Source organism: Anabrus simplex, chromosome 1 (genome assembly GCF_040414725.1).
Source record: "Anabrus simplex isolate iqAnaSimp1 chromosome 1, ASM4041472v1, whole genome shotgun sequence".
Classification (NCBI taxonomy): domain Eukaryota; kingdom Metazoa; phylum Arthropoda; class Insecta; order Orthoptera; family Tettigoniidae; genus Anabrus; species Anabrus simplex.
Window position 1 is genome coordinate 1,566,624,039 of NC_090265.1, and position 19,237 is coordinate 1,566,643,275.

At 39.5% G+C, this 19,237-nt stretch overlaps 1 long non-coding RNA gene across 1 annotated transcript; it reads right to left on the minus strand.

The window, feature by feature from the left end:
• Positions 1-457: 457 nt before the first annotated feature.
• Positions 458-2,034, minus strand: LOC136880882 (uncharacterized). Its single transcript, XR_010860961.2, has 2 exons — positions 1,985-2,034; positions 458-677 (listed from the first exon to the last, which is right to left on the minus strand). It is a non-coding gene; the product is annotated as an uncharacterized lncRNA (long non-coding RNA).
• Positions 2,035-19,237: the final 17,203 nt, after the last annotated feature.

Genomic DNA, 19,237 nt, shown 5'->3' on the forward strand with positions numbered 1-19,237 from the left:
TCGAAGTGAAATCGGAAGGAAGCACACAGAATGTTAAAGCCATTTTTCCAGCTGATACCATGGTGAATTCAGTTGTGGGTAGCAGTGATAGTTTTGAAATATCTCACTCATAATTCAGAATAGCTCACATCATAATTGTACAAATAACTTGCCTCAAAGTGATAACAACAACATTAGGAGCAATTCTTCTATTCAGAAAGGAATTGCGTGAGTTCTGCCTTTTGGAACAGGGAGGGTATCGAATGTGGAAATGTGTTTAAAGCCTCACAAAGCCAATGTAATGGTAGCCAGCAAGGAACAAGGACGAAGGAGGGGAGCAAAAGAAGGGGCTCACAACATTCACCTCACAAAACTGAGGCCGTAGAACGAAAGTTGTAAGGTTTTCACCGAGCATAACTTTAGGGCTTAGGAGCTCTTTACAAACAAAATGGAAGGTAATTTAACAAAATAAAACAGATTTTTAAAGGAGAGTAAGAAAGTTTATTGTTTGTTTATAGTACAGGAAATTAAAGAAGGAATAAGCCAGGCACCGCTCATCGTTTGTAGTAGAGTCCTCCAAGACCGTAGTTGTAGGCGTAGGGGGTGGCGTATCCTCCGTAGTATCCAGAGCCGTAGTATCCTCCGTAGCCCAGGTACTGAGCGGAGGCGACGGCCAGGAGGGCGAGGACAACCAGGATCTGAAATAAACGAATACAATTAGAGTCTGACATGTCCAGTTCTAGGAAGTTTACTCACCTAATTCAACCCACTGTACAAATACGAAAGAACTAAGTACATCTATGACTATGTCTATGAAGTTTGAACCCAGGTGGGTTCGACTCCCGCTGTCGGCTGTACTAGAAGGGGCATCGCCTAACTCTTCGATTCCCGTTCACACAACTGTTCATCACGAACTATTCCTTCAGTATGTTTACTTACGTACAGTACGCAACCAATACCATCTTCATAATAATAATAATAATAATAATAATAATAATAATAATAATAATAATAATAATAATAATAATAAAAATAATAATAACAGCCAGGCTGAGTGGCTGAGTCGGTTGACGCGTTGGCCTCCTGATCCTAACTTGGCAGGTTCTGATCCTGGGTCAGTCCGGTGGTATTTGAAGGTGCTCAAATACGTCAGCCTCATGCCAGTACATTTACTGGCACAGAAAAGAACTCCTGCGGAACTAAATTCCAACACCTCAGCGTCTCCGAGAAACCATAAATATATTTAGTGGAACGTAAAGCCAATAACATTATTATTATTATTATTATTATTATTATTATTATTATTATTATTATTATTATTATTATTATTATTATTATTGTTTTGAATAGTGATGCCATTAGTTTGACGTCGCCGTGGTAGCGTAACATCCCAGTAAATACCGATGTGAGGCTGACGTATTTGAGCACCTTTAAATAGCACTGGACTGAGTGGTGATCGAACCCACCGATTTAGGCTCAGAAATCCATTGCCCTTCTGTCTAAGTCACTGATCATATCTTGGTTTGAAAGGGTTGTTTTAATAGAAGCTCTTAATAATAATTAAACTATATGAGGAACGACATAGCAGTAATCCTTTGGAGATGCACTGGTGATAGTAACGAACGGGTCAGAAAGCAATGCCTGCCAGGTTAGTTAGTACATATTCTTTGTCCTAATCAAACAAGAGGCCAATTTTCTTTGGCGAATGAGGGGTTTAAATTAACTAAGTACTCATTTTCTCTAAATTATTAGTGGTAATAAAACATTCAGTTGGTATTGAAATTTTAAACATCTGCATCTCTTGCCTCTGTATAACTTCTGATCTTAGAATCAGCAAGTTAACTTGTAAATGTACCACCACTGTTTCAAAATGATATTCTCTCCCTTTCATCCTGCCTTCTTTCTCTTTCCCTCGTCATACAATAGTCGAGGTATGACGTGTTTTCCTCAAACAGATATAACAAAGTTGTAAAGAGGAAATAAACCGTACAACTGGAATACTTACGAGCTTGTACATGGTGAGTGAGCTGTCTTAACTGCAGAAGACTGATGCTGGTCTCCAGCGGTTTAGTGTTTAAATACCCCCAGAACAGGTGCATGTTAGCCTTGAATGGCAAGCGTTTGGACGCTCGCCCAATTCTTTACAGAAAACAAAACGAACTGTATTGCCCCATTTGAATAACAAATTGCGTACATGATTTATCAAACCACATCATGCAGAGTGGGAAAATATCTGTTTCCAATGCACTGAATTTCGAAATTTTATAAAAAGTAACTGAAACGAACACCGCATTAAGTAGAAAACAAAAAGTATTATTTAATAATAATAATAATAATAATAATAATAATAATAATAATAATAATAATAATAATGTTGCCATTAATGCTTTCACGGCCCGTACTTACAGACATGATATTTTATAGGCTTTTGGGACTGTGCCATCATGACAATATCATGTCAATAATAATAATAATAATAATAATAATAATGTGGCCTCAGCTACCGTGTGAAGATATTTAAATTAATTTTGTCGAATGAATACCAAATGTGTCACCAGACATCGTACGACATGGAGTGTCGAATGGACTTTTTTCCGCCCTTGAAAAATCTGACTACCTCTGCCGGGCTTCAAACCGACACTCTACCACTGACCTACAGAGGCATATGATGATGATGATGATGATGAAAAGAAGTAACTGAAACAATAGGCCCCCAAACTTCCTTTGAAATAACTGATCTAATGATGTTTGGCCTCAACAATGAAACCGCATTTCTCGATATCAAATATGGCAAAATCAATCGTTGCATTCATTTAAGCACAGTGGATCAAAATGAAACTCATACAGTGAACTACCAAACTATATACAATATAATAAATAAGAAATACATTCGGTAAATTAACTAAAGCTTATATTTTACTACACTACTCAGTTGAACAAATTTATACCTTATATTTAAGGTTCACTTCTTGGAACAACACAAGGAAGGAGAAATGATTCGGCTCAAGTAGTGCGTTTTCTGTCTCTAAACAAAACACGTACACACTCTGAATGCAACAACATTAAATTGCATTTTCCTAAGTTCAGTAGGGAAGGTAGGCTACAATTTCATGGCATTAACATTTCGTGGGGAACCCTTTATTACAATAACTATCAACTCTAATTACTCATCTCTAAAGTTCTGAATATCGACCAGTATGTGTTTAATTATGAAGTTCGCTGAGACGGCAGTCCAGATCTTTGACTGAATGGTCAACGTAGTCGCCTTCGGTTCAGAGGGGTCCGGGTTCGATTCCTGGCCGGGTCGAAGATTTTAGCCTTAAATGGTTATTTCCCCTGGCTTGGGAAGCTTGGGGACAGGGTGTTTGTACCGTCTTCAACATCCCAGTCCGTCTCCATGGCTAAGTGGTTAGTGTGCTGGACTTTGGTTCAAGGGGCCCCGGGCTCGATTCCCAGCCGGGTCGAGGATTTTATCCCTAATTGATTATTTCCGCTCGCCCGGTGACTGAGTGTGTATGTTTGTGTCGTCCTCAAACAGAAAATACAAGAAAAATAAAGAGAAAATTAGAAAAATAAGAAAATATATCAGCAAAAATTCTAAAATATAGACTATATTAAAATATTTTAAAAAGAGAAACAAAAATAAATAAAAATCCCTGTAACTCACGAACAACACTGTCCTCCAATACAATAACACGCAGTATCCCACACACGCCAGATGCCGCCCGCTCTCACCGGAGGGTCTGTCTTATAAGGGCTGCACCGGGCTACAGTGACTGTGGCCAAGCCCGTGGGCCGCCATGTTCGTCCCAACCACTCCAACAGCTGACTGTATCACGGCAAGGTTAGCGACAAAGAAAACAAAGAAAATATGAATGAATTAAAACAAAACACACTAAATCCCATAATTATAATTTTTATTTATTACTTGACAAAGCAGGAGAATAATGACTGGCAGACACATACAATAACATCCAAGTTCTCTATTAGATTGACAGCATGTTATTTACACAGATTGCATGAACTTATAACTGATTCTACTGTAGGCTACATATGTTATTTGAGAAAATATTTTATTTAGAATAGATATATAATAATAATTTCGTGTGGCTATTTCTAGCCGAGTGCAGCCCTTGTAAGGCAGACCCTCCGATGAGGGTGGGCGACATCTGCCATGTGTGGGTAACTGCGTGTTATTGTGGTGGAGGATAGTGTTATGTGTTGCAGGGATGTTGGGGACAGCACAAACACCCAGCCCCCGGACCACTGGAATTAACCAACGAGGGTTAAAATTCCCGACCCGGCTGGGAATCGAACCCGGGACCCTCTGAACAAAAGGCCAGTACGCTGACCATTCAGACAACGAGTCGGACTTTAGAATAGATGACAACTCTAGTTCACAAGTTATTCGATGCCAAATAACGCTGAATGGAAATAAGTCTCTCAGACATGTGGCTTTTCCAATCATGAAGCGATGACATGGACGATTCACAGCGATTGAAACAGATCACCTTTTTCTGTCATTGCACAAGCGTTTCTCGAGTTAATGTTTTTAGTATGTACTACGTAATTCAGTGCGACAGACGACTCCTACCTACAGTGACCACATGGATTGTCTTCATCCGCATTTTGATCCTAAACCGGTTTAGATATTGTACATTATTCTCTATGTCCCCAAAATCCTCTTCACCGAGCTCGTTAGCTGCAGTCGCTTAAGTGCGGCCAGTATCCAGTATTCGGGAGATAGTAGGTTCGAACCCCACTATCGGCAGCTCTGAAGATGGTTTTCCGTGGTTTCCCATTTTCACACCAGGCAAATGCTGGGGCTCCACCTTAATTAAGGCCACGGCCGCTTCCTTCCCAGTCCTAGCCCATAAGACATATATGTGTCGGTGCGACGTAAAGCAACTAGCAAAAAAATATTATTTTGTAGTCCTTCCCTGTGCAAGTGTGGTGGAATGAAATTAGTCGACACTGAGGTGTGTGGTTTAAGTGATGTGTTCGGGGTGGCATTTAGAAAGAAGCACTGTATCTCACATTTCTGGAGGTGGCAAATTCTTCCAGAAGTATTAAGTGAGTGCCGAATGTTATTAACTACTTGCTTGTGCATAACATTTTAAGTATGGATAAATACGATAACTATGTGCATCTGCGTTCCTGTGGTGTTCCTTCGGGCTTGCTGTATACAGCGATACTGTAAGTAACTAGCGCTGGATCTTTCAACATGTATCTTCAATGGAATAGTCGACCACCTTCTTCCCAGTCCACACTGGATACAGATTTAGTGTTCTTAGTTCTAAAGACGATAGTCAGTTCCTTATTTACAGGAATACGTCAGTCAGAAGTTTATGAACAGTGCTCGTAAGTAATAGGTTTATGATGGTAGACCGTTAATGAGGGTTGTTTATAAACAGTGCTCGTAAGTAATAGGTTTATGATGGTAGACCGTTAATGAGTATTGTTTATAAACAGTGCTCGTAAGTAATAGGTTTATATTGGTAGACCGTTAATGAGTATTGTTTATAAATAGTGCTCGTAAGTAATAGGTTTATATTGGTAGACCGTTAATGAGTATTGTTTATAAACAGTGCTCGTAAGTAGTAGGTTTATGATGGTAGACCGTTAATGAGGGTTGTTTATAGATTACACTGATATGCATTTCGAAGGTTTTCTGCTACAAGGGAAAATATTACTGATTCGTGTTGATTGAACTGCTGTGAATCCATATCTGTGTTAAAAGTTTCTGTATCACGCCGGGAGTTTTTGTAATTTTGAAACGAAAATCGAAAAACTCAAAATTGACGAAGTTCATCATTAAAAATGTATATAATTTAATAAGACAATAAACCTGAAATGACTGTTTATGTATTGAGGGATATACAGTAGTGTGCAAATTAATTGGGACAAGCTCATACTTTACAAAGAATTGAAGTTGGTTAGCTGTAACCGATTTTATCTGTTCAACTGTTGTACTGTTGATGGACTATTGTTGCCTTGACCATGAACAACAATTGTCGATCCCCTCCAGTTCAGTTGAGCGCTTGTATTGTATAGCAACAGTGTGTGTTATTTATGTGTTCTCGAGAGGAAAACTTTGTGTTTGTTTTAAAATGGACATTTCACCAATGAAGCGGGCAAAAATAGTTGCTCTTCGTGAACACACATCTAGGACTATAAGAGACATTGCCTCTGTTGTTGGTGTGGGAAAATCTAGTGTTTCAAGACTTCTTAGGGCATATCGTGACACTGCCTCATTGTCTCCAAAGAGAAAAGGCAGATGTGGACGGAAACGAAAAACCACCCCTAGAACTGACAAAATTCTACTTAGAAACAGTAGAATTCATCCTCACAAGACAAGCAAAGACCTTCAGAGAGATTTATTGGCTACTGGGGTTGAAATTGATTCTTCAACGGTACGGCGTAGGCTTCTTGATTGTGGGCGGAAGGCATGAAAGCCAATAAAGAAGCAGTTGTTAAACGCCTGCCATGAAGAAAAACTGTTAGCATGGGCCAAAATATATCAATCTTGGACCTCCAATCACTGGAAACGTGTAATTTTCAGTGAAGAATCACGTTTTATTGTTCAAGATTACAGAGCACGGGTTGTCAGACGAAACACCCATGAGGCAGTGCGTGCTGAGCATCTTGAACAGACTCTAAAACATCCCCCCCAAAAAATATTTTGGGGTTTCTTCACTGCAAGTGGTCCTGGTGCTCTAGTTCCAGTTGATGGCATGATGAATTCAACCAAATACATGGAAATCCTTAGGCGCAGGATTGTGCCATTCCTACAGACCTTCGCAGATGGTGGAGGAACATTTCAACATGATCTGGCCCTGTATCACACTTCTAAAGCAGTCAAGACATTCGTGGAAGAAAACATTAATGTGCTTCAGTGGCCTGGTAATTCACCAGACTTATACCCCATAGCGAATTTGTGGAGCATTGTGAAAAGGCGTCTTGGTAAAATGGACTGTTCAACAAAGGAACGCATGTTAGTAAATGTGGTAAAAGTGTGGTTTCATGACGGGGAACTACGAAACATCTGCTCTAACCTGATCGAATCTATGCCACAACGTGTTCAGATGGTCATTAAAGCAAAAGGAGGACACATTAGTTATTAATATTCAGTAAGCTCCTAACTGTGTTATACATAGAGTAATAAATCGTCTTGTCCCAATTAATTTGCACACTACTGTAGAATACTAGTCTATATTCGTATTTTCTCTATCGTGAACCATTTTATTTAATTTATAGAAATAACAACGAAAAACTTCCTAATTCGATCACGAATTTTAGTAACGTCAAATTAGATATATTACTTTCTAAACGTGTTTTAACACCACAATATAAAATTCGAGTGTATACAATTAACTATAAAACACTGAATTGTATAAATAAAAAGTACTTGCAGCCATTCATATGTTCAATTTTTCAGACGAAATGTTGCTCCCTTCTGATGCCCTGCTGTGACTTTGAGATGTAATTCTCTTTAAGGCAATAATCAGCTAACATTTCTTCATTCCACTTGCCCTGGTATCTTGTTTCAATCGTTTTAACATCTTAATGAAATCTTTCAAGGAATGGCATTCATAGAAATGAATGAATTGTTTTTCAAGTGCCCTTGCAATGTTAAGCAAGAAAAAAATTATAGGCCACTTTTGTTCATTTTTTATTACAGTTTTGTTACAAGATTTTAGCGATTCCATCATGTCTAAATTACCTGCTTCAACGCAATAATGATAGTATAATTGATATATAAGGTCTATATTAATTTCAGTTTTTAGACATTTTTATGAATTTCAGAAAAGTTGTTTTTTAAAACATTGGAAGTGATGAAACGAAACTACATATGGGCTTTGTAAATATCCATAGGGGGGAACTGAAAAATATGAACAGTTTCTCTGTAGCAAAATAGTTGCATATCAGTGTTATTAGGCCCTTGTTATCAGCAGCCTTGTCCAGTTTTGTAAATCTATTTTTGTTTCAGTAAAATGTAAATTCAATAAAATGTTTTATTTTAGATTACAAATCAATGAATGCAACATAAAATAATTATATTATTCTTATTGCTTTTATTATCACTATATCTAAGGGAACTGATGTTACAATTATGTTGGGCAAGTTGGCTATGCAGTACGCGTCGTGGTGCTCTAAGTTTGCATTCTGGAAAATTTCTGGTTTCAGTCTCACTGTCAGCAGCCCTGAAAATGGTTTTCTGTACTTTCTCCTCTTCATACCACGAAAATATAGCTGAACTAAGGTAACAGCTGCTTCTTTCCCCTACCTTTACTAGTCAAAAAGCTGTCTGTGTTAGTGTTACGTTATAACACTATCAAGCAGGAAACTACTGACATTTTTAGGAAAGGGTGCCGTAACTTTACTTCAATAGTCTCTCGTGCAGTCTATTATTTATTCCCGCAGGAATCTGTATCATTAACAGTCCTTAAAGAAACTCTTGACCTCATGTGAGATTGGTAGGAAATACACCGCTGTGAAAGACTTAAAGACGAGATAGATAAAACAACGTGACATATCAACTACTTGGTGGAAATGAATGCAAGTGCGGTAATATGGCGCCAGAGGTCTCCCACACGTCCATAGAAACCTGGCGTGAGGTCAGCGCGACTATAGCGCCAAATGGGTCTGGCCCCACAAAATGAGGCAGTTGAAGGAACGGGACAAGACAGTGTGAGGCAATCAGCGAGCTGTTACGGTGAACTGTGGTGGTGTTATTCATTACAACATGGCCTGGAGTCAACAGCTGGATGACTTCACACGGGGAAGAATCATCGGGAAACTGGAAGAAGGATGAAGTGTGACGGGTGCAGCCCAGGAGTTTGGTATTGCTCACAGCATTGTTTCGCGTGCATGGAGAGCATTCAGAACCAGAGGCACTGCTGCGTGAAGGAAAGGAGCGGCTCGACCACGGTCAACTACGGCAGCAGATGACTGCTACATTGTGCAACAGGCAAGAAGAGACTCACGTCAAACAACAGGTGCAATTGCAACCACATTGAAAGGCATCAAATCTCACGCCCCATAGCGGCACGGCGACTGCATGGGGTTTGTTGTGTTCCGTTCACACCCGCACATCGGCGGCAACGTTTTCGATGGTGCCAAGAGCATCGGGTCTGGACGGATGAGGAATGGGGTGGCGTGCTCTTCTCAGATGAGAGCAGATTCAGTGTGAGTAGTGATTCTAGACGTACCCTCATCTGGCGAGGTGTGGAAACACATAACGCACCTAGGAACATTTTACGAATATGATCATTTTGGTGGTCCAAGTGTTGTGGTGTGCGGAGGCGTAATGTTACTTGGGAGTACCGACCTCAAAATCTGTTAACGCGGTACACTCACCATTCAACGTTATTGTGACAGTGTACTCCTTCCCCATGCGCGTCTTTTCAGGGGGTGCATTCGGCCCTGACTTATTTTTATGGATGACAATGCACAACCGCGTCGAACAGCGCAGGTAGAGAAGCCCTTAGAACGAGAGGATATTCGGCGAATGGACTGGCCTGCCCGTTCCTCCGACTTAAATACATCGAGCACGTGTGGGACATGTTAGGCAGACGTATCGCAGCACGTCTACTTGAACCAACGACCATTCAGCTGTTGTCAACCGCGCCGGTGGAGGAATGGAACGTCCTACCACAAGAATTCCTAACAAATCTTGTGGCCAGCATGAGAACACGTTGCAGAGCATGCATCCCTGTCCGTGGTGATCACACACGCTTTTATGAACCACGCCCCTTCTTTTGTGATGTCCAGGGGGCCATCATGAGTCGCAGTGATTTTCGTTTAATTTATTGTATCTGTATAAAAGTGCCATTTCTGTTCGTCTCATCGCATATTCCTTTCAGTTGCCTACCGTGCCATACTGTAGCAGTTCTTCCTACGTATAGAACCCTGCACGGATGCAGATACCCGCGGATTTATTCGCGGATATCCGCAAAGTTAGTGTCTTGGGGAATACAAAATATACGGCAGTGCGGATAATTGTGCTGATAATTTCTAAATAATGACGTTTATTGATTTTCACTCAGTTATACTCTTATTTTTGCTTGTGGTTAGGCGACCCTTGACATTGGTATGGGAGAATAGTGATATATAAAGAACCTTGAGACCATAAAGCCGTAAATGTGACGTAAGGCTAACTGGCTCCTGGCCGCAATTAATGGAAGGAAGAAACGAAGGTCAAAACGCCGGTAGTCGTCGCAAGAGAAAATTCCTCATAAACCTGTTACAGTAGGGGTTCTGGTGTCAGGTGCCGGGCCTATACCTTGGGTGTAATATATACTACTGCAGTTAAATACGTATTTACAATATCCGCGGATAACTATTTTTCAGGTGCGGATAACCATTCGCGGATGCGGATGTGGGTGCGAATGAAGGACGTACGGATGCGGATATTATTTTGTATATCCGCGCAGGGCTCCACCTATGTATGGTTCAAGTTTATTCGAGCTATGTTACTTGACAGTAACACAACATGCGAAAGTTACTTTTGATCTCTAGTTTTGCACAGCAGTGTAGAATCGTGGGCTGAAAAGGCCCAGTTTTTTACCTAGTGTGATTGTGACGAGTGAACCTCACTCATATTCCAGTGTAGAGTACATTCAAATTACTATACAACTATGACAAAGGGACAAACTTTGTAGCGTTGTTTGGGCTAATTTAAAAAACTACTCGACGTATTTTAAGGAAACATTTACCGATATCATTCTAATGATTGTAGAAGAAACGATTCACTAAGAATTATTTCACTGCGATGAGAGTGTCCGATCTCTAAGGGCAGAACTCATCTTTTGGTTTTATACCTTGAAAGATTCTTCACAAGTTGTTCTACAAGAAACATGTTTATTTTGTCATTTAGCAACTTATGGTAGCATAGTTTCTTTAAAGAGCTGCAAGTGGATGACGTTAAGTTGTGGGCGACTTCACGCCTTCATGTGATCTCTCGCTAGCCCCTGCAGTGTTTACGTTGGAACTAACTGAGTGACAAGGGCAATCGTTTCACCAGAGAGATGCAACAAATGTCCAAATGTACTATTTGAGTTCAGTGGCAATGATGATCCACAATTTTTATCATTTATATGCAAGGTCGTTTGCTTCTTACAAAACATATTCATACTTCCACTTCTACGGTTTAACATTTTGTTTGACACTCATAGTTCCTAAAAAAAGGTGAGTATGTTTATGTTTTCTTCAAGCGTAGCTGAGCTGTGAAGAAGAGGTTCGGAATAGACGTGTCCCAAGAAGAGAAGAAGAGACAAAAGAACCCTAGGTATGGGACTGGATTGTCTTAAGCAGGCTCGCTTCATGAAAACGTTTATCTCTAAACTGAATTTATTCAATCTTCTTTCTTTCTTTCTTTCTTTCTTTCTTTCTTTCTTTCTTTCTTTCTTTCTAAAAAATTCATTGAGTCACAGTTTTAGTGCTATGGGCTGACTGTTTTACAAATCTCCATCACTAAATGTTTACATTGCTATGGATCAAGGTGTCAGTTGCATATGAGGGTACGTTAGGATTTTCATATATGGTTACTATACAGTCTGAAGAAGAACAAACATGCATTAAACATTTTAGTAGTCTACGTTAAGTATTGCACCTAAAAGCCAAATTCAAATTCTAAAGTGGCATGAATTGTGATTCTAAAGGATAAATATCATTGTAATATAAACATAAATGGAATATAATAAAAATTGTTGCAAAAGGAGCTTTTCAGTAGCGTGGCAATTTAATTTCATAAAATTTATCATTCAGAAAATATAACAGGAATTTACTTCAATGTAGAGGCTATTTCTGAAAATAATATCGTCGCTTCACCGGTAAAATGTTGTATTCCACAAAGCTCTTCCTATCGATTATCCTCCTTAAAACTGGTCGTGCCTCCCAGCAACGTATGTGCATCAGAACAAATTTTGTTGGGCTCATTTTCCTATGCCAGTGTGTGAAGTAAAATTAACCTTACTGTACCGTACTGTAGGAATGTATGTTTGCATTACGTATTTACGCACTGCTAGTGTATAATGCATTTTCGTTTACTGCTCGGCTTAGGAAAACGAACACAACGGACATTGTTCTGATGGACTGCGTATGCATATGTGGCTGGGAATGGATAGTAAGAGCTTTGTGGGATACAACGTTTTACCGGTGGAGCGACGATATCAATTACATTGGTAAAAATATTGTAGTGATAGTGATAGTAGTAGTTGTACTTTAAAATTTCAATCATGGCAAACGTTAAACGATAACGGAAATATTCCGTTCAATACTAAGCACTCATAAAACTGTGAGACATGTTGTTGCGTAACCTGAATCCATCAAACAATGCAATGGGACCAGACAGGAGGTGAAGGCGTTGCATAACATCACAGAGGCCACCATCCTTACCGGACCGGCAACAGGTGTGCTGGCTTAACTGTGAACGCTACAGACTTCGAAAGAAACGTCTTCAGTTCTATGCAAAACCTTCCTTCAGCATCACAATCAATAAATCACAGGATCAAATCATCAAGTATGTTGGAATACATTTCAAACATTTTTCGTGTAAATAATTGTATGTGGTGCTTTCGAGGAGAGGAATCGCACAAAATCATATCCCTTCAATTCCCCTCGGAAACAAAAAGAAATATAATTCATACGGAAGAACTGTAAACTTGTTTTTATTCTAACAGCTCTGTACCTGATGCAGAATCAGTAAATGACATAGCATTTTAAATTTCACTTGAATAAACGTGCAGACAAGAGCTACTTGAATGTTGGGCTGACTTAAGTGTGGGCGAAGCCGGAGACACAGCTGATCGTGCTTCTAATTCTCCTCTAAGGGAGTCAGCTATTACAATGCCGTTCGGAGTAATTATTTAATTTAGCATGGAATTTCAAGGAATTTTCAAACTTTTGGAACAAGGAGGATTTCATATGAAGAACTTGTGTCTTGAAGAACTCCCTTAGCGCCACAAACTCAATATCCTCGCAGTCGGGAATAAGCAGTTTTGATCGAGAGGGATTGGACATAAAGCCAGACAAGTGGCTCACAATTAGCGAGACCGAAGAGAGGAAATCGTAGGATCTTCACGTATCATATCTTGCAACGTATAGGCTGTTTAAAAACATCATGGGAAGTATTTAACAATTAGAACTAGAATATTTAAAACAGGTGTTTAAAGAAAAATAAGAAGGTTTATTGTTTAATTATAGTACATGAAATTAAAGAAGGAATAAGCCAGGTACCGCTCATCGCTTGTAGTAGAGTGCGCCAAGACCGTAGTTGTAGGCGTAGGGGGTGGCGTATCCGCCGTAGTATCCAGAACCGTAGTATCCGCCGTAGCCCAGGTACTGAGCGGAGGCGACGGCCAGGAGGGCGAGGACAACAAGGATCTGAAATAAAAACAAAGAGGTACAATCAGAGTTGAATATATTCATTATCTCCAATCCTAGGAGATTTCCTCCCTTAAACGAAATGACTAGGCAAATAGTTAACCAAACAAAAGAGTTAAATATGTCAATAATTATATGCGTGAAGTTTGGAGACCGGTGGGTTTGTTAGCTATGCCAAAAATGGATTTCCCGAATTTTCTCATTTCATTTCCTCAAAATTGCTCACCATGGCCCTTTATTCACAATATTGTTTTCCAAGTACAATAAGCAATCAGTACAACCTTCGTTATGATAATTAATAATAATAATATAATAATAATAATAATAATAATAATAATAATAATAATAATAATAATAATAATAATAATAATTAGGGGACAATGAAATATAATGCACTGGGAAAGAGACAGTATTAAAAGGTGACACTAGTGAAAGAGCATTACACTTGTGCTCAAGGCCAAGAAGAATCGCGTTCATGTGCTGAGGACAATAAATAACTCACCCCTCTTTTGAATTAACTGTTTCACTTTTAGAACCTTGTAATAATAATTCAACCATGCGAGTTACGATATATCAGTATTATACGCTATTTGGAGGTAATATTCTTCATAAATCAAATTAAACTTGTGTCCTCATTCCGAGGAACACCCCAATGGAGATGATCTGGATGTACCATTTTAACCATGTGACAGCCCTCATGCCATTCTTAAATTTCTGACAGTACCAGTAGTGTCGTAGAGAGCTGAAATATGGATATTAAGAAAGCAAGAAACAAAGTATTTGGAAAGTTTTAAAATATGGTTGTGGAGAAGAATGGAAAAAGTAAAGTGGACAAATAAAGTGAGATATGATGAAGTGCTAAGAAAAGTAGGAGAGAAGAGACACCTGATGAAAACGATAAGGAAGAGGATAATGTCCTGGTTGGGTCACATACTACGTAGAAATTGTCTTCAACAGAGGGTGATGGAGGGAAAAAAATTGGAAGAAAAGGAAGAGGAAGAAGAAGGTTTGGAATGTTAGCAGATGTCAAACAAGGGAGAAGCTATGAACAACTGATGCAAGATGCTCAGGACAGAGAATCATGGAGACTGTCCAGTTGATACCTGTCTCAAGACAGATTCACAGAAGAAGAAGAAGTACCAGAAATCAAACCCGGGCCTCGAGGATAGCAGTGCTACCCGTTATGCTACGGAGAGAACAACAAATACACAAATAAAACGAAAATATCAGAAAATAATTATTCCTAAATTAGGCTATAAATTGAACAGCCATTAACATAACTCAACAACGAGATGAACCTCTAAGTGAATTTTAATTAATTTTATATCCGTTTTCAAGAAATTACCAGTTGTAATGAATACTTTCAACTTTTACTTCGTTACGGGTACTTCTGGAACCTGCAACTCGACTTAAATCGATCACTTACGTTCCAAAATGCTTTTCTTTCCCTTTTGCCTACCTTCTTTCTCTCTCTCTCTCTTTCATTCGTCATGTAATAGACGAAGTATGTTGTGGTTCTTTGTTTTCCCCAAGCAACCATAACAAACTTTGTAAAATGCAGATAAGCCTCTGCGGTGTAGTAGTTAGTGTGATTAGCTGCCACCCCCGCAGGACCGGGTTCGATTCCCGGCTCTGCCACGAAATTTGAAAGATTGTACGAGGACTGGAACGGGGTCCACTCAGCCTCGGGAGGTCAACTGAGTAGATGGGGGTTCGATTCCCACCTCAGCCATCCTCGAAGTGGTTTTCCGTGGTTTCCCACTTCTCCTCCAGGAAAATGGCGGGATGGCACCTAACTTAAGACCACGGCCACTTCCTTCCCCCTTCCTTGTCTATCCCTCCCCATCTTCCCATCCCCCACAAGGCCCCTGTTCAGCATAGCAGATGATGCCGCTTGGGCGAGGTACTGGTCATCCTCCCCAGTTGTACCTCCCGATCCAAAGTCTGACGCTCCAAGACACTGCCCTTGAGGTGGTAGAGGTGGGATCCCTCGCTCAGTCCGAGGGAATGACCATCCTTGGAGGGTAAACGGATTAGGAAAGAAAGAAAGAAAGAAAAGTCATACAGCTGGAATACTTACGAGCTTGTACATGTTGAGTGAGCTGTCTTGACTGCAGAAGACTGATACTGGGCTCCTGTGCTTTAGCGTTTAAATACTCCCTGAACAGGGTCCCGTTAGCCTTGAACGGTAATGTTTGGACACTCGCCCAGTTCTCAACAAAAAATAAAACTAATTGTGCCTCATTTCAGTAACAAAATGCATGTGTTATTTATCCACCCACATCGTACCTACTCACTGACATTTACTAAAATTCGAAATATTATAAAAATAAAATGAAACTAACATCACATAACTCAAAAATACCATAAAGAAGGCAATAATAATAATAATAATAATAATAATAATAATAATAATAATAATAATAATAATAATAATAATAATAATAATAATAATAATAATAATAATAATAATAATAATAATAATAATAATTGTTACCGTGTTTTAGTGGCAGGTAGAGGTGAAAGAAGGTGCGGGGCGTGAACGGGTCTCAAACTACGGAATCAAAGTTAATGTAAAATTTAACAAGGTTATATTTTCTTTTCAAAAACAAAGAAATAACAAGCATGGCAGGTACAAAGTAGCAAATCAAAAGGGTAGTTACAATATTTACAGGATTTGGGCTTCGCGCCCTGACTTTACACTGCTTGGGCAATCAGCTCAGTTATACCCCAAACCCAAGTTTCAACAGAGGGGCAGAAAACCCCATTCATGCCTAGGAGCCCTTGCTCCAAATTACACTGAAAAGCCTCCTCGAGGCATACAACACTCAATTTTCAAAAGAGCCACTCGCTCTCAAATTTAAGCCTCTCCCAGGCCACACCAAACTCCACCTTCAAGTTGTCCTCAACGGACCTAAATACAGGGGTAGAATACCCAATCTACTGAGGTCTATAAAATGAAAAGGAGGTTAATTAAATGACCTCTAAAATAACAATTTGAGAGGAGGCGAACTTGCACTCCTAACACTTTGATTAAGACCTACTTGGCACTAGGCCGTTAATACAAGGGCTAATCCCATACTAAAGAGGTGACTTAAGAAGAGAACAATTTGTTTTACATTAACGAAGAGAAAAATAAGTTCACCTCAAAACAATATGAGTGGGAGCTCGAGAGGGTTAACACTCTCTATCCCAGTATGTAGCTTTTAAAAGATAATATATAAAAGGAGTAGTTAAATTTAGGAAAAGGTTACATGGTGGAACGCTTAGAACCCGCCCCGAGAGTTAAACTGCTGAGCAAGCAAAGAAAGAAGTTATTAATCGGCCATTACCTTGTTGTTGACCGCTGCCGAGGAAAGAGGCGCTTCCCGCCTCCTGCTATGTACTTAATACACTGAAAGATGGAACAGAAGTGGCCCGGAGACCCTAAAATCAGCAGTTTATATCCTCTCGCGGAAGGTTCTAGGCGTTAAGGGAATAAGAACACCCTCCCACAAACTTTTTATTGGCTAGGGTACAGAAACATATCCAAGTTGGGGGAAGATACATCGGATTGGTCGGAAATAACTCAAAGAAATTCGAGATTGGATAAATCTAAAACAAGGGGAAAAAGAGGGGTATACAGCCAACTTAACCAATAACAGAAAGAAATTTAGCAAAGAACAAACATTTGAAATAAAAATTTCTCCAACAAAATAGTTCTTTGACTTCGCACTAGGGTGCACTATTGTTGATCTTCAGTAGTGTCCTCTAGAAGAGAAAGTTCACACTTCTTACTTCAAGCAAAACAAAAACACATCAAAAATGACACAGTTCAAAAACTCAAAATTTTCCACGTGGTGACATCTTTTGAGAAGGTAGCGAATTAATAGCGTATATAAAGTTCAGACTTCCTCCAGCAGAGGAGTTTCAACAGGCGCACATTTTAAATTAGCGGAGTGGAGGTGTACCGCCCGGTACAATAATAATAATAATAATAATAATAATAATAATAGTTATAATTATAATAATAATTCATACAGAAATTTCAGCACAAACTCCGCCTCCTCCTAACAACTATGCTTAACGCTTCCAACCTATCAAAGGCAGTCTGTACGTATGCTGTACCTTCACTGACATATTCATTTGGTATTCTGAACTTGTCTCAAACAGATCTAGAAAACATTAATCGCAAAATAATGACAATGCTTAGATGTACAGAATGTTGTATCCTAATTCATGCAAAGAGAGAGTTTCAATGCCGAGGAGAGAAGGGAGCAGGAGAATTCTTGATGTTATAGCTGTACGTAACCAACAAGTAAAAAACATGAGGAAATACTTTCATTGTCGGACAGAGATGACTTTTTTTGTGAGATGTAGTGTTTACACTGCGATATGTCTTCTGGTACGGGCTAGAATAACTGTTACTTTCATTGACCTGTCTCAGTCTCATCTTTGACTTCGACAATATGAAAGTGACCGAGGTATGAGCGATCCTAGTAAAAGTATTCCTAATGCAGCTAGTCCCTGTTTTGAATGGTGTGAAAATATCGCTTGTATGGTCGGTTGGTGGGCTTGACAGACTGATATGTAATAGCATCTTCTAAACCGATGAGGAAAGCAACGGAAAACTACCTCATTCCTCACTTCCGCAGTACACCTCTTCAGTGACACGTTGTTGGTGGAGCTGTGGAGGATGAACCCAGCCTTCCGGCCGTATACCGATCATACAATATACAGCACGTCGGGCAGACGACATAGAGCTGCAGTTGAAACAGATCTAAACTACACCCCTGAATTTAGACGAAGGTCATGTCGATATAAAAGGCACCAACATTCTGCACAGGGAGAAGATAGATTGACAAGCAAAGAACTTCGTGTCAGATACTACAACCAGAGCAATAATGAGATAATTGACAGTCAACTTTCAAACTCATGGCTGTCTACGGGAGAGTTACGTATTACCAGAAACCGAAGGATTCTACCAGGTGATCCAAGATAGTGATCTCAAGAAAGAGTTATCGGAAACATATCCTTAAAGATACCACTGCTTAACGTGAAGAATACATGAAATGCAACAACAACAACCCAGAAACCACTGAACACATTAGCAGCAACTGCAGATTCCTAGTGGCAACATAATGACGTAGCCAAAGTTATACACCAAGAAATTGCCCTGACCCGATCCTTGCTGCACAGCGGGGTACCTTACTACAAATACTCCCTATAAAGTAGAAACTTTAGCACTACCGGGATCGCATGATCCAAACAGATAAAAACAACTCTGCACAGTAGAACAGACATAACGCTATACATATCTCATTGATTGTCTCCGAAAACCGTAAAAAAATAGTTAATGCGACGTAAAGCAAATAACATTAATAATTATTATTATCTCATTGTCATTGCTATCCTGAATGGCCATAATTTATAACATAAATGCGGGGAGAAGGTTGACAATTATACTCCTCTGCCTATGGAAGTAGCAAGAATCTGGAAACAAGAGAAAGTGACAATTCTCCTTTCTCCCACTCGTCGTACAACAAAATCATCTCCAGAAAACGTACAGATATTAAAGCTCCCCATCTACACTCACAATTTGGTTTTTAAAAAAAGGCTGTAATTTAAAAGACTTGCAACATCATGAGAACATTCCTGAACGCTCAGTCTGCAACCTGCATAGCGAAGAGGAAGATGAAACGTATGTTGTACATTTAACTATATTATGATTTCTATTTCTTACATTAGATGTATCGAAATACGAGCAATAATACCAACTATAAAGTTGTGAAATAAAGGGTAATAATAATGGTTTCGTCTCGCAAACCTACCTTTACGGTTTCCGAGACACCAAGGTATCTCAATTTTCTCCCGCAGGAGTTCTGTCACGTGT